This window comes from Corythoichthys intestinalis, chromosome 4 (genome assembly GCF_030265065.1).
Source record: "Corythoichthys intestinalis isolate RoL2023-P3 chromosome 4, ASM3026506v1, whole genome shotgun sequence".
In the NCBI taxonomy this organism is placed as follows: domain Eukaryota; kingdom Metazoa; phylum Chordata; class Actinopteri; order Syngnathiformes; family Syngnathidae; genus Corythoichthys; species Corythoichthys intestinalis.
Genome location: NC_080398.1, coordinates 45777196 through 45788603, shown reverse-complemented (window position 1 = coordinate 45788603; position 11408 = coordinate 45777196). Strand labels below are relative to the sequence as shown.

Genomic DNA, 11408 nt, shown 5'->3' with positions numbered 1-11408 from the left:
TTTACTCACTCGAAGATCCAGGAATTAGACCGATCCCATGGCAATGTCGTAGCCGCGATCAGGCCGTCGATTCCGAAAAGCCGCTGTGGGACCGACGAATCAAAAAAATGGACAGATCCGAAACCAATATTGCAGATGCGGTGGGGCCGTCGGATCCAGAAAATAGACGGATCCCTTACCTGACTGAGGATCCAGGAAAAATGTTCGGGCGCCAGTTTTAACGTGTGGTGGGTAGGATACGTGCATACAGGGACCAAAAAGGGGGAGAAGCTTCCACTTATGCACATTTATTTACTAAATATAATAATTCCACCTTGACCACTTACTTCACTCCGCTTGTTTCCATTTGACTGGAAATTGCATCCAAAAGCAGCACATCGTGACATTTTACTTCACGAGTTTAGGCAGCAATAAGCAATTGTTGAACACGCTACACATTTGGAAAGATCCCAGTTACGTCATCACTGCGAGCCAGCAAACCATGGCGCCAACTAACGGTCAAAATATGGACTAAATATTATAAAATATTGCCATTGATTTAACATTTTATGTGTTTCTAACAACATATTTTAGTACAAGAGAACAATTGTGGGTTATTAGAGCCTACATGTATTTTAAGTTAGAGGATCACTTTAAAAGAGCAAAGAAATGGGTAGTTAGCATTTATTTTACGTAAATATGTCGAATTTGCTGCTAGTCTTTAAGCCACTGTAGCGCCGCCTAACCACCACAGAGTTTTTTAGATTGAAAATTCTTGTGAATAAATGCTTAAATCCCTGAATTATTTATAGATATGGCCGTAAAACAGTCTCGATTCTTTTTTAAAAGAGCAATGAACCAGGAAGTTAGCATTTTATTTTCCACAAACATTATCGAAAAATATAATAATTACCTTGAATCCTCGAACAAATCACTTCAGAGACAATCCTTTCTGTTTGTATACGGTACAGCTTTCGTACTTTTTCAACCTAAATCCGGTGTTAGATCGCTGCGTGCGTGTTTTTTGAAAATAACTCCTCTGATTATGGGCAGGCCCCCTACTTGAAGGTGTGGCGCAGTATATGATGGATGTGACCCGTCAATATAATTATGAAGTCTATGAGTCAAACTCTATTACAGAAGTCAAGATAATGAATATACCATAGCACGCATACAAAGCACTGGGTGTTTAAAAAACAAAATTACAGCGAGTTACTTACAGTTCATACAAGGACCTCATACACCCCAAAATAGTAATGCCCTTTTTGTCCTGACATGTTCTGGCTGGCACTGAAGTACTGTAGGTGATCTAGGGACACCGCTGCAATTGTATGGATCATTCTAGAAATGCGAAGCTGTAAATTTAAAGTCTAATCAGGATTGTACTGGTTTTTACTTTGATTCGTAGAGCTAATAACAGTGCCCATCTTCTTACCCTGAGGCAAAGTAGAGAAAGGGATGAAATGTACAGTAACATTTCCAAGCAGCTAAAATGAGGTCATCCTCCATGTGAATTGCTTGATCTTGTACTGTGGCCATTAACTGATTATAAGTGCTCAATAGGCTCTTTCAGCGTGTCATACTCCCTGCCACTGAACCACGGACACATTGGTAGCCGTCTATCCTAATGTGCACTGGAGACTGTGGAGCGGTCTTGTTGCCATAGCAGCAAGCACTTTCACATTCTCCCCACATAGCGTTGGAGCATTCGTGCTGCTACTTCCGAACCTGAGCCCTGCCACAGCCGGAGGAAGGTCTGCTCTCAGACAGGACCTCGCCAAGGTGGTTTACCTCCCACTCTGCTAACACATGCTCCTATAATGCTGCCACCCACTCTGTTCTCCATTCTCTATTTTACTAATGCAAAGGATTTCCCCAGGAGGCCCCCCTTCCTGCCTTCTGTGGTTGGATAAAATACAGTAGCTAAAGTACACAATAGTATACTTCTTAGTAAAAAAAAAATTATATTTCTACAAAAGTTATTGTTTTATGTAAAGAATCATTATATATATATATATATATTTTTTTTTTACCCCTTCTGTTAGTGTTTGCATGCTATCTAGTGCTGCAACGATTAATCGATTAACTCGAGTATTCGATTAGAAAAAAAGATTCAAATTGGCTGCTTCGAGTATTCGTTTAATTAAAGTGGCGTTGTAATGGTTTGTTTTGAAAGTGTTTGCATTTAGTTTCATTGATTTGGGTGGATACACGGCCCTCTAGCGTACCTCATTTCAGATGGCTGAATCCATCTGCTCCCTGTTAAGACCAACATAAGCTAAGTTTTTGTTTGAGCTAATGTTTTTTTTTTTTTTTTTAATGCATTCGTAATTTAGTTTATTGATATAATTAGCCATTTTTTGTGGGAATATTTGTCTCAACCATACATTAAAAGCATTGTAAAAAAGTTAGCAGAAGTCCTCTAGCTTAAATACTACAACAAATACAACAAACTGTTCTTTTGTTGGACATAGATCTTTTTTTTTTTTTTTTTTTTATTTAAAATTTTTTTTATACCGTTTGAGGCTCAGCTCAAGTATTTAAATTTTCTATGGTCCTTATCAGATTACTCGATTATTCGAACTAAATAGTTAATCAATTAATTGACTACTAAAATAATCGATAGCTGCAGCCCTAATGCTATCCATAATGAAATATGAAAACTAGGGCTGTCAAAATTATCGCGTTAATGGGCGGTAATTAATTTTTTAAATTAATCACGTTAAAATATTTGACGCAATTAACGCACATGTCCCACTCAGACAGATTTAAATGACAGTAGAGGGAAATGCCCACTTGTTAATTGTGTTTTATGGAATTTTGCCGCCCTCTGCTGGCGCTTGGGTGCAACTGATTTTATAGACTTCAGCACCCATGAGCATTGTGTAAGTAATTATTGACAACAATGGCGGGCTGCTAGTTTATTTTTTAATTGAAAATTTTACAAATTTTATTAACACGAAAACATTAAGAGGGGTTTTAATATAACATTTCTATAACTTGTACTAACATTTGTCTTTTAAGAACTACAAGTCTTTCTATCCATGGATCACTTTAACAGAATGTTAATAATGTTAATACCATCTTGTTGATTTATTGTTATAATAAACAAATACAGTCCTTATGTACCGTATGTTGAATGTATATATCCATCTTGTGTCTTATCTCTCCATTCCAACAATTTATTTTACAGAATATATATATAATTTACAGAAAAATATGGCATATTTTATAGATGGTTTGAATTGTGATTAATTGCGATTAATTACAATTAATTAATTTTTAAGCTGTAATTAACTCGATTAAAAATTTTAATCGTTTGACAGCCCTAATGAAAACCTATTTATGTTTCGGTGGTTTTAGTTAAAGCAGACACTGGTTTTACATCTGTGTAATTTAGACAAAGATCAGATCACATTTGATGGTGATTTTATGCAGAAATGTGAGAAATTCCAAAAGGTTCAGATACTTTTTCATACCACTGTACCTCTATGCTATGCTGTAATGCAAATGCAAAGTGAGTGCGTAATTGTAGCCTGAGTTGCTGTTAATACTAAACTACCTGTTTGCTGACCTAATAATTATTCATTTTGAGCTCATATTTCTCATTGAGCAGCTTTAAAGTTGCTTCTAGCTGTTTGCATCATGTTTGCTATTGCTTGTTTGTTGGCTATTGCAACATGTCTGGACATGTCTACTACTACACTTATAAGAGGATCTCACAGCAACGGTGTGGTGAGGAAACAACAGCCAAAGGCCAGAGATGATAACTGGATTTTGTTTACTTTGGACACCTACATTTTTTCAAGGTAACCCACTTATACGCTTCCTCTTAACTCAAGATTTTGAATATATTTTTTCTGTTGATAGCTATAGCCAAATCGAATTTGGAAATTTGAGCAAGAAGATAACAATCTAAAAATATATATTCAGAAAAAGATGGAAGCCACTAGAGGTTTTATGCAGTGTGCTGCTGTAGCCTACAGTATTCCGGTGCATGAGTATAGAAATACAGTATGTGAGTGTTAAATAATGCAGGAATGTAAGCTGTAAGGAATGTGAGCTTGAATTGTCTTGAAGAAAATCAGACATGCACATGATACTGAAAAAAAAAAATCCAACATCAAAGTGGCATGCTTGACAATGCAATCTACATTTACAGTACTCAACCATGACTGTATGCATGGTATTCATTGCTGGAATTGCCACATGAAAGCTTGTTTTAGGTCGCCTGGCTGGTTCACCAATTTACAGTGAAGAACATCACCTTCCGTGTTTTTCTTCAATATTAAAATGACATAAAAATGAGCCATGAGAAAACAAGAAATGTTACATAACCTGACTCACATTTATAGCAGTAAAATTCAAGTGTCACTCACCGTACATGTCATTAAACACTTTGAGCTCACTTCAGAGTCTTCAGACGGTGCTTCCTTTTGGGAAGGCGTGTGTGTTGATGGAGTTGAGGAGCATAGGCGGAGTTTGACTTTTGGGGCAGGGGGGGGCACAACATGTTGATGACCTCGAAACCAAGTGTCAGCAATAAAATTAACTTACAACAATATTTATAATAATAAATTGAAAATAAGCATTTTTCCCCCATTATTTTTTAGGGGAATTCTAAATCAGGCTGCTAAGGACAGCTATACTTTTTTTGCCAAGATCGTCATCCATTGACTATGGTACGCAGATAGGTGTTATGTCAAATTTGTACCCCATCAGAAATTGCAACTTTGTGTTAAAAATAGCTGAAAAAACAGAAGTTACAAAGTAAACACTACAAACTTTCTTTAAGAAAGGAATATTTAATTACGTTTCATCATGGACGAACATCACACATCCTGCCATGTTAGCTGTACACAACAACTGCACACCGCTTTCTCACTGTTTACGTCTTCGCCGTCTTGTTAAGGATTAATTTACGCCATATTCGTGTTGAACATGTATGTTTACAATCTTACATGTTTATTTAGCACCTGTGGGTAACATTGATAGTCCAACTGAATGTATAAGAGGGCTTATTCACCACCACAACAGCTTTGGCCGCAAAATATTATAAGGGTGCAAAATTTGGCAGAACACCGGTGATGGCTCTATTGTACAATTAGCGTCGTTAGTGGAGCAAATAGAAACTCCGCTCACCATTTTGGTGGTGCTCTCTGGCTTTTCATGGTCCACATTGTTGAGAGAAATGGTGGAGGAAATGTTTTGTATTCATAAATGTGTCCTCAGTTGATGTTGAAATAATGTTCCTATTGCTTGTTATTATTGACATATTATCTTTTCGCCACAAGATTGCAGGATGGGACTTAATTGTCTAAAGTGCTACTTTTATTACTTCTTTGTGTTTGACTTTGATTACTTTGATTTGTGGGATTGCCTGTGAAGACAGCAATGAGAGAGGATGTATCCGCATGTCGATGGAAATTAAACACGTGATGCTGACTGGGCAGCTGATACTAGCGACAGGCGCAGTACTTCAGGATACTGTGTTTTCTTGAGCAAGAAGAGTTCTCCAATTTCTTGGAAAACAAAGAAACAACCTACAGTCGCACTATCTACCAGTGAAGCTGAATATATGGCACTGGCTTTAACCATACAAGAATGCCTATATTTAGAGCAACTACTAGGTAGCATTGATCATTATCAGTACACTCCAACAACTGTACACGAAGACAACCAGGGGACAATTGCTCTTGCCAAAAATCCTGTTAACAGACAGAGATGCAAGCACATAGACATAAAATATCATTTTATTAGATCTACTGTGAATCAGGGAAGAGTAACATTGACGTATTGTCAAACGGATGACATGATAGCTGATATCATGACAAAACCTGTAACAAAGTTAAAATTGAAGTTTGACAGTGTTATTTTTGGAATTTGAAATGTAAAATTTCATTTGGTTGTTAAAAAGGCATCAACATGAGAACAAGTGGGGGTGTTGAGAGAAATGGTGGAGGAAATGTTTTGTATTCATGAATGTCTCCTCAGTTGTTCCTATTGCTTGTTATTATTGACATATTATCTTTTCGCCACAAGATGGCAGGATGAGACTTAATTGTCTAAAGTGCTACTTTTATTACTTCTTTGTGTTTGACTTTGATTACTTTGATTTGTGGGATTGCCTGTGAAGACAGCAATGAGAGAGGATGTATCCGCATGTCGATGGAAATTAAACACGCCAAGTTTTGGCTAAAAGACAACTTATTCTCTGTCAATTCTTCTTACGAATGCAACGTTGAGCTGCAACCACCTCAACAGGTTATGGGCCCAGGAGTCATTCGAAGGTAAAGTCAGTTTCCACCGTGTAGAAGGTCGCGAAGGACAGCGTGCTCACGGACTGCTGATTAGCGGAAAAAAGCTAACAAGCAACATGGATCCACGAGGAACAAGTAGGTTACCTCGACTGGCATTTGACGAAGATGAAGCTAGTTTTGAACTTTGGGAAACTAAAATGTTGGGACATTTTCATCTAATCGGGCTAAAGAAGACAGTGCTGGTAGGACCAACCACTGAAGCTGAGAGAGAAAATGATGAAATGAAAAATGCGGACGCGTATGCTGAAATGCTACAACTTCTTGATGATAAAAGCCTTTCGTTAATAATGAGAGATGCGCCAAATGACGGAAGAAAAGCTCTGAAAATATTAAGAGAATATTATGCTGGGAAGGGAAAACCCAGGATTATAAATTTGTACACCATGCTAACATCTCTTCAAAAGGGAACCGAAGAAAGCATAGTGGACTACATAATAAGAGCTAAGACCGCCATCACAGCATTGCGAAATGCAGGTGAAAAAATGGGAGATGGTCTACTTATCGCAATGGTCTTGAAGGGACTGCCAGAAAGTTACAAGCCATTTACAATTCATGTGGCGCATACTGTACCGATGAGAACATGACATTTGCAGAATTCAAAACCAAACTCCGAAGTTTTGAAGAAACGGAAAAATTAAATGCAGCAGAATCATGCGAAAGAGTGATGAAGACTCAAGCAAGAGCTTCAAAGCAAACCACAAAAGCAAACGCTCGTGACCGGATCAAAGATGACACAGAGTTGGTGTGCTTCAAGTGTGGGATCAAAGGCCACCGTGCAAAATCATGTCGACAAAAGACATGGCGTAGTCGTTGCAAAACTGACACGCACAAAGACGCCACTTGCAGACGCAAGGACAAACCGGACGGAGCGAGAAAAATTGCTGAAGATGGAGATCCTGACTTCGCGTTCAAGGTGAGAGATGAACAGCCCGACACCAGGTGGCAGGATACACACAGCATCCGGGAACGAGGCCTGATGGTGGACACGGGAGCGACATCTCATATCATCACTGACGTGACCAAGTTCAAAAGCTTCCAGGAGACATTCAAACCAGAGAACCACACCGTCGAGTTGGCAGATGGTACTCAGTGCAGTGGAGTCGCACTAAAAAGAGGAGATGCAGAGTGCTACCTGATTGACAACAGAGGACAGCAGCGCAAGGCAACACTCAGAAACGCACTCTTCATACCATCGTACCCACAAGACATTTTTGCGGTGAAAGCAACATCATCGAGTTGAGCCACGGTACTTTTCAAAGAAGGTGAAGACGCACTGATAACCAAAGACGGTACGAAATTCAATATTCATGTGTATGGCAAGCTGTACTTTTTGCATACAATTGGTGAGTCTGACAAGTGCAACGCATGTTATGATATTCACACCTGGCACCAAATATTAGGCCACTGTAATTATGAGGATGTGATCAAATTACAGAAAGTAGTTGATGGAATGCAGATTAAGGGAAAAGAAACAAGACCTGAACAAACGTGTGAGATATGCATACAAGGAAAATTTATCCAGACTCGAAATAGAGACCCAGATACTCGAGCAGATACACCCTTAAAATTGGTACACTCAGCTCTTGCAGGTCCTATAACTCCAGAATCGATTGATGGTTAAAAATATGTGCAGTTATTCACAGATGATTACTCTGGTGCAATTTTCACATATTTCCTGAAAAAGAAAAGTGACACTGTTCTAGCAACAGAAAAAATTCTTGCTTCTAAGGTGCATCCGATCTGATAACGGGACTGAATATACTTGCAATGAGTTCCAAACATTGTTGAGAAAAAGTGATATAGGACACGAAACATCAGCGCCGTATTCCCCACACCAGAACGGGACAGCTGAAAGAGGATGGCGTACACTATTTGAAATGTGTAGGTGCATGCTAGTCGAAAGTTGGCTACCACAATACCTATGGCACTATGCTGTACAAACCGCAGCAATGGTACGCAACAGATGTTATAATAGACTTACAGGGAAAACTACTTACCAGATGTTGACAAACAAGAAACCGAATATTTCCAAAATGCAAAAATTTGGGTCTGTATGTTATGCATACATACAAGACAAGGGAAAATTTGATTCTAAGTGTGGCCAAGGACAGTTTGTTGGCTATGACAAAAATAGTCCAGCATATCTAGTCTACTATCCAGACACAAACCAAGTACAAAAACATAGGCTGATAAAGTTTGTGAACAAGGAGGTAATAGAAAACCAGACACAGACATGTGACATGGATCAAGATGAAGAATGCAACATGATGGGTTTGCGAAGGGCTGATCGAGCAAGTGTAGAGGTCAAAAACAGAACTGAAGATCCTGTAGAACCAACTGCACATAGTGAGAGTCCAAAGGAAGTGACACAATGTGAACTTGAGAGTAGAAGATATCCCTCATGAGCGAGGAGAAAACCGAGTCATTTAGAAGACTTCATAACAGATGTCAGAGATAGTGATGGAGTTCATACCACTGTAGACTACTGCTACAGGATGGTAGTTGGTATACCTCAAACATACCAGGAGGTCATGAGTTCAAATAATTCAAAAGATTGGTCAAAAGCCATGGATGAAGAAATTCAGTCACTAAACGAAAATAAAACATTTACCTTGAAAACACTGCCAAAAGGCAAGAAAACAGTGTGGGGGGGGGGGGGGGGGGTAAATGGGTTTACACACTCACAAAAGGATGAAGATGGGAGAGATAAAGGTACTTCCGAAAAGGGCCTTAGTTTCAAAAGAGACGACAATGCAAAATTTGGTATTCAGGCATATAGTGATGCTGACTGGGCAGCTGATACTAGCGACAGGCGCAGTACTTCAGGATACTGTGTTTTCTTGAGCAAGAAGAGTTCTCCAATTTCTTGGAAAACAAAGAAACAAGCTACAGTCGCACTATCTACCTGTGAAGCTGAATATATGGCACTGGCTTCAACCATACAAGACTGCCTATATTTAGAGCAACTACTAGGTAGCATTGATCATTATCAGTACACTCCAACAACTGTACACGAAGACAACCAGGGGACAATTGCTCTTGCCAAAAATCCTGTTAACAGACAGAGATGCAAGCACATAGACATAAAATATCATTTTATTAGATCTACTGTGAATCAGGGAAGAGTAACATTGACGTATTGTCAAACGGATGACATGATAGCTGATACCATGACAAAACCTGTAACAAAGTTAAAATTGAAGAAGTTTGACAGTGTTATTTTTGGAATTTGAAATGTAAAATTTCATTTGGTTGTTAAAAAGGCATCAACATGAGAACAAGTGGGGGTGTTGAGAGAAATGGTGGAGGAAATGTTTTGTATTCATAAATGTCTCCTCAGTTGATGTTGAAATAATGTTCCTATTGCTTGTTATTATTGACATATTATCTTTTCGCCACAAGATGGCAGGATGAGACTTAATTGTCTAAAGTGCTACTTTTATTACTTCTTTGTGTTTGACTTTGATTACTTTGATTTGTGGGATTGCCTGTGAAAACAGCAATGAGAGAGGATGTATCCGCATGTCGATGGAAATTAAACACGCCAAGTTTTGGCTAAAAGACAACTTATTCTCCATCAATTCTTCCTACGAATGCAACGTTGAGCTGCAACCACCTCAACACACATTTTCAATCCTTGGTTCTTGCTCAGTAGTTGTTGCCACTTTTGAAAGCTTAGGTTTGAAAAAAAAATACGTATATCCATCTTGCCTCTTCGTTGCTCAGGTGGTTTTGACTTAGCAAAGCAAATGACCGTCTAAGGTGCTAGTTGTGTTACTTTGTATTTGTGGGTTCTTGAATAAGATAACTTACTGAAAGCGCTGATGTTTTTTACTGACAGATGTTTAGTTACAGAACAGAAGAGAGGCATCAACATTTACTGTTCACTGGCAGGCTTTTGATCAGCTGTTTTGAGCTTGCTGCGTATCTCTTGACTTCCGTGTGCAGTGAAGAACAGACATTACTAATTGAACATGCTGATACGATTTACTCGTATCATTACAATTGTGACATGATCTGTTCGAAAAATAATTTTGACACGTTATTAATTTTTTTTGTTTATTTCATTTATTTTTGTTATTTTATTGCTTTACAACTTTTACAGACAATATTTTACCGGAAAATTTTTCATTTTAAAATCATATATCGAAAAGTCAATTACATGCAATGACACTTTTTGACTTCATGACATTAGTGAGAACAAAAGTTATATTTGAACTCATTTTTGAATTGTTTTTGTTCTTGCACATTAATATATTCATTAGAATAGCTTCCAATGATCGCGCTGCCTGGATAGGACGTCCATCGCCGTCAACGGCATAATAGCTTGAGCTTAGAGACAAGTTTTCGAGGTACTTCCGCTTTACTTCCGCATGTCTGCTCGCAACTTCCATTTTAGAATTTCTCCATTCAAAATAACAGTGTAGCTGGAGTAACATTACTCATCAAAATCCCTTAAAAAAAGGAATTTGGAAATACCGCATCAATCTGCCATCATCACGACAGAAGATATCATGTTCATGAAGGCAGATGTTGAACCAAGCTCGGGCACCGGGAAGACCGGGTGTTTTTGTAGCCATGTTGCTGCTGTGTTATGGAAGGTACAGTGGGGCAAATAAATATTTAGTCAACCACCAATTGTGCAAGTTCTCATACTTGAAAAGATTAGAGAGGCCTGTAATTGTCAACATGGGTAAACCTCAACCATGAGAAACAGAATGTGGAAAAAAACAGAAAATCACATTGTTTGATTTTTAAAGAATTTATTTCCAAACTAGAGTGAAAAATAAGTATTTGGTCACCTACAAACAAGCAAGATTTCTGGCTGTCAAAGAGGTCTAACTTCTTCTCACGAGGTCTAACGAGGCTCCACTTGTTACCTGTATTAATGGCACCTGTTTTAACTCATTATCGGTATAAAAGACACCTGTCCACAACTTCAGTCAGTCACACTCCAAACTCCACTATGGCCAAGACCAAAGAGCTGTCGAAAGACACCAGAGACAAAATTGTAGACCTGCACCAGGCTGGGAAGACTGAATCTGCAATAGGTAAAACGCTTGATGTAAAGAAATCAACTGTGGGAGCAATTATTAAAAAATGGAAGAC

At 38.4% G+C, this 11408-nt stretch overlaps 1 protein-coding gene across 1 annotated transcript in view; it reads left to right on the top strand.

The window, feature by feature from the left end:
• The first annotated feature begins 3709 nt into the window (after positions 1-3709).
• Positions 3710-11408, top strand: part of LOC130914202 (ataxin-1-like) — a 30425-nt gene continuing 22726 nt past the window's right edge. The window contains exon 1 of the mRNA XM_057833187.1: positions 3710-3788. The gene's annotated coding sequence lies outside the window, so the exon portion shown is untranslated. The remainder of the gene's footprint in view (positions 3789-11408) is intronic.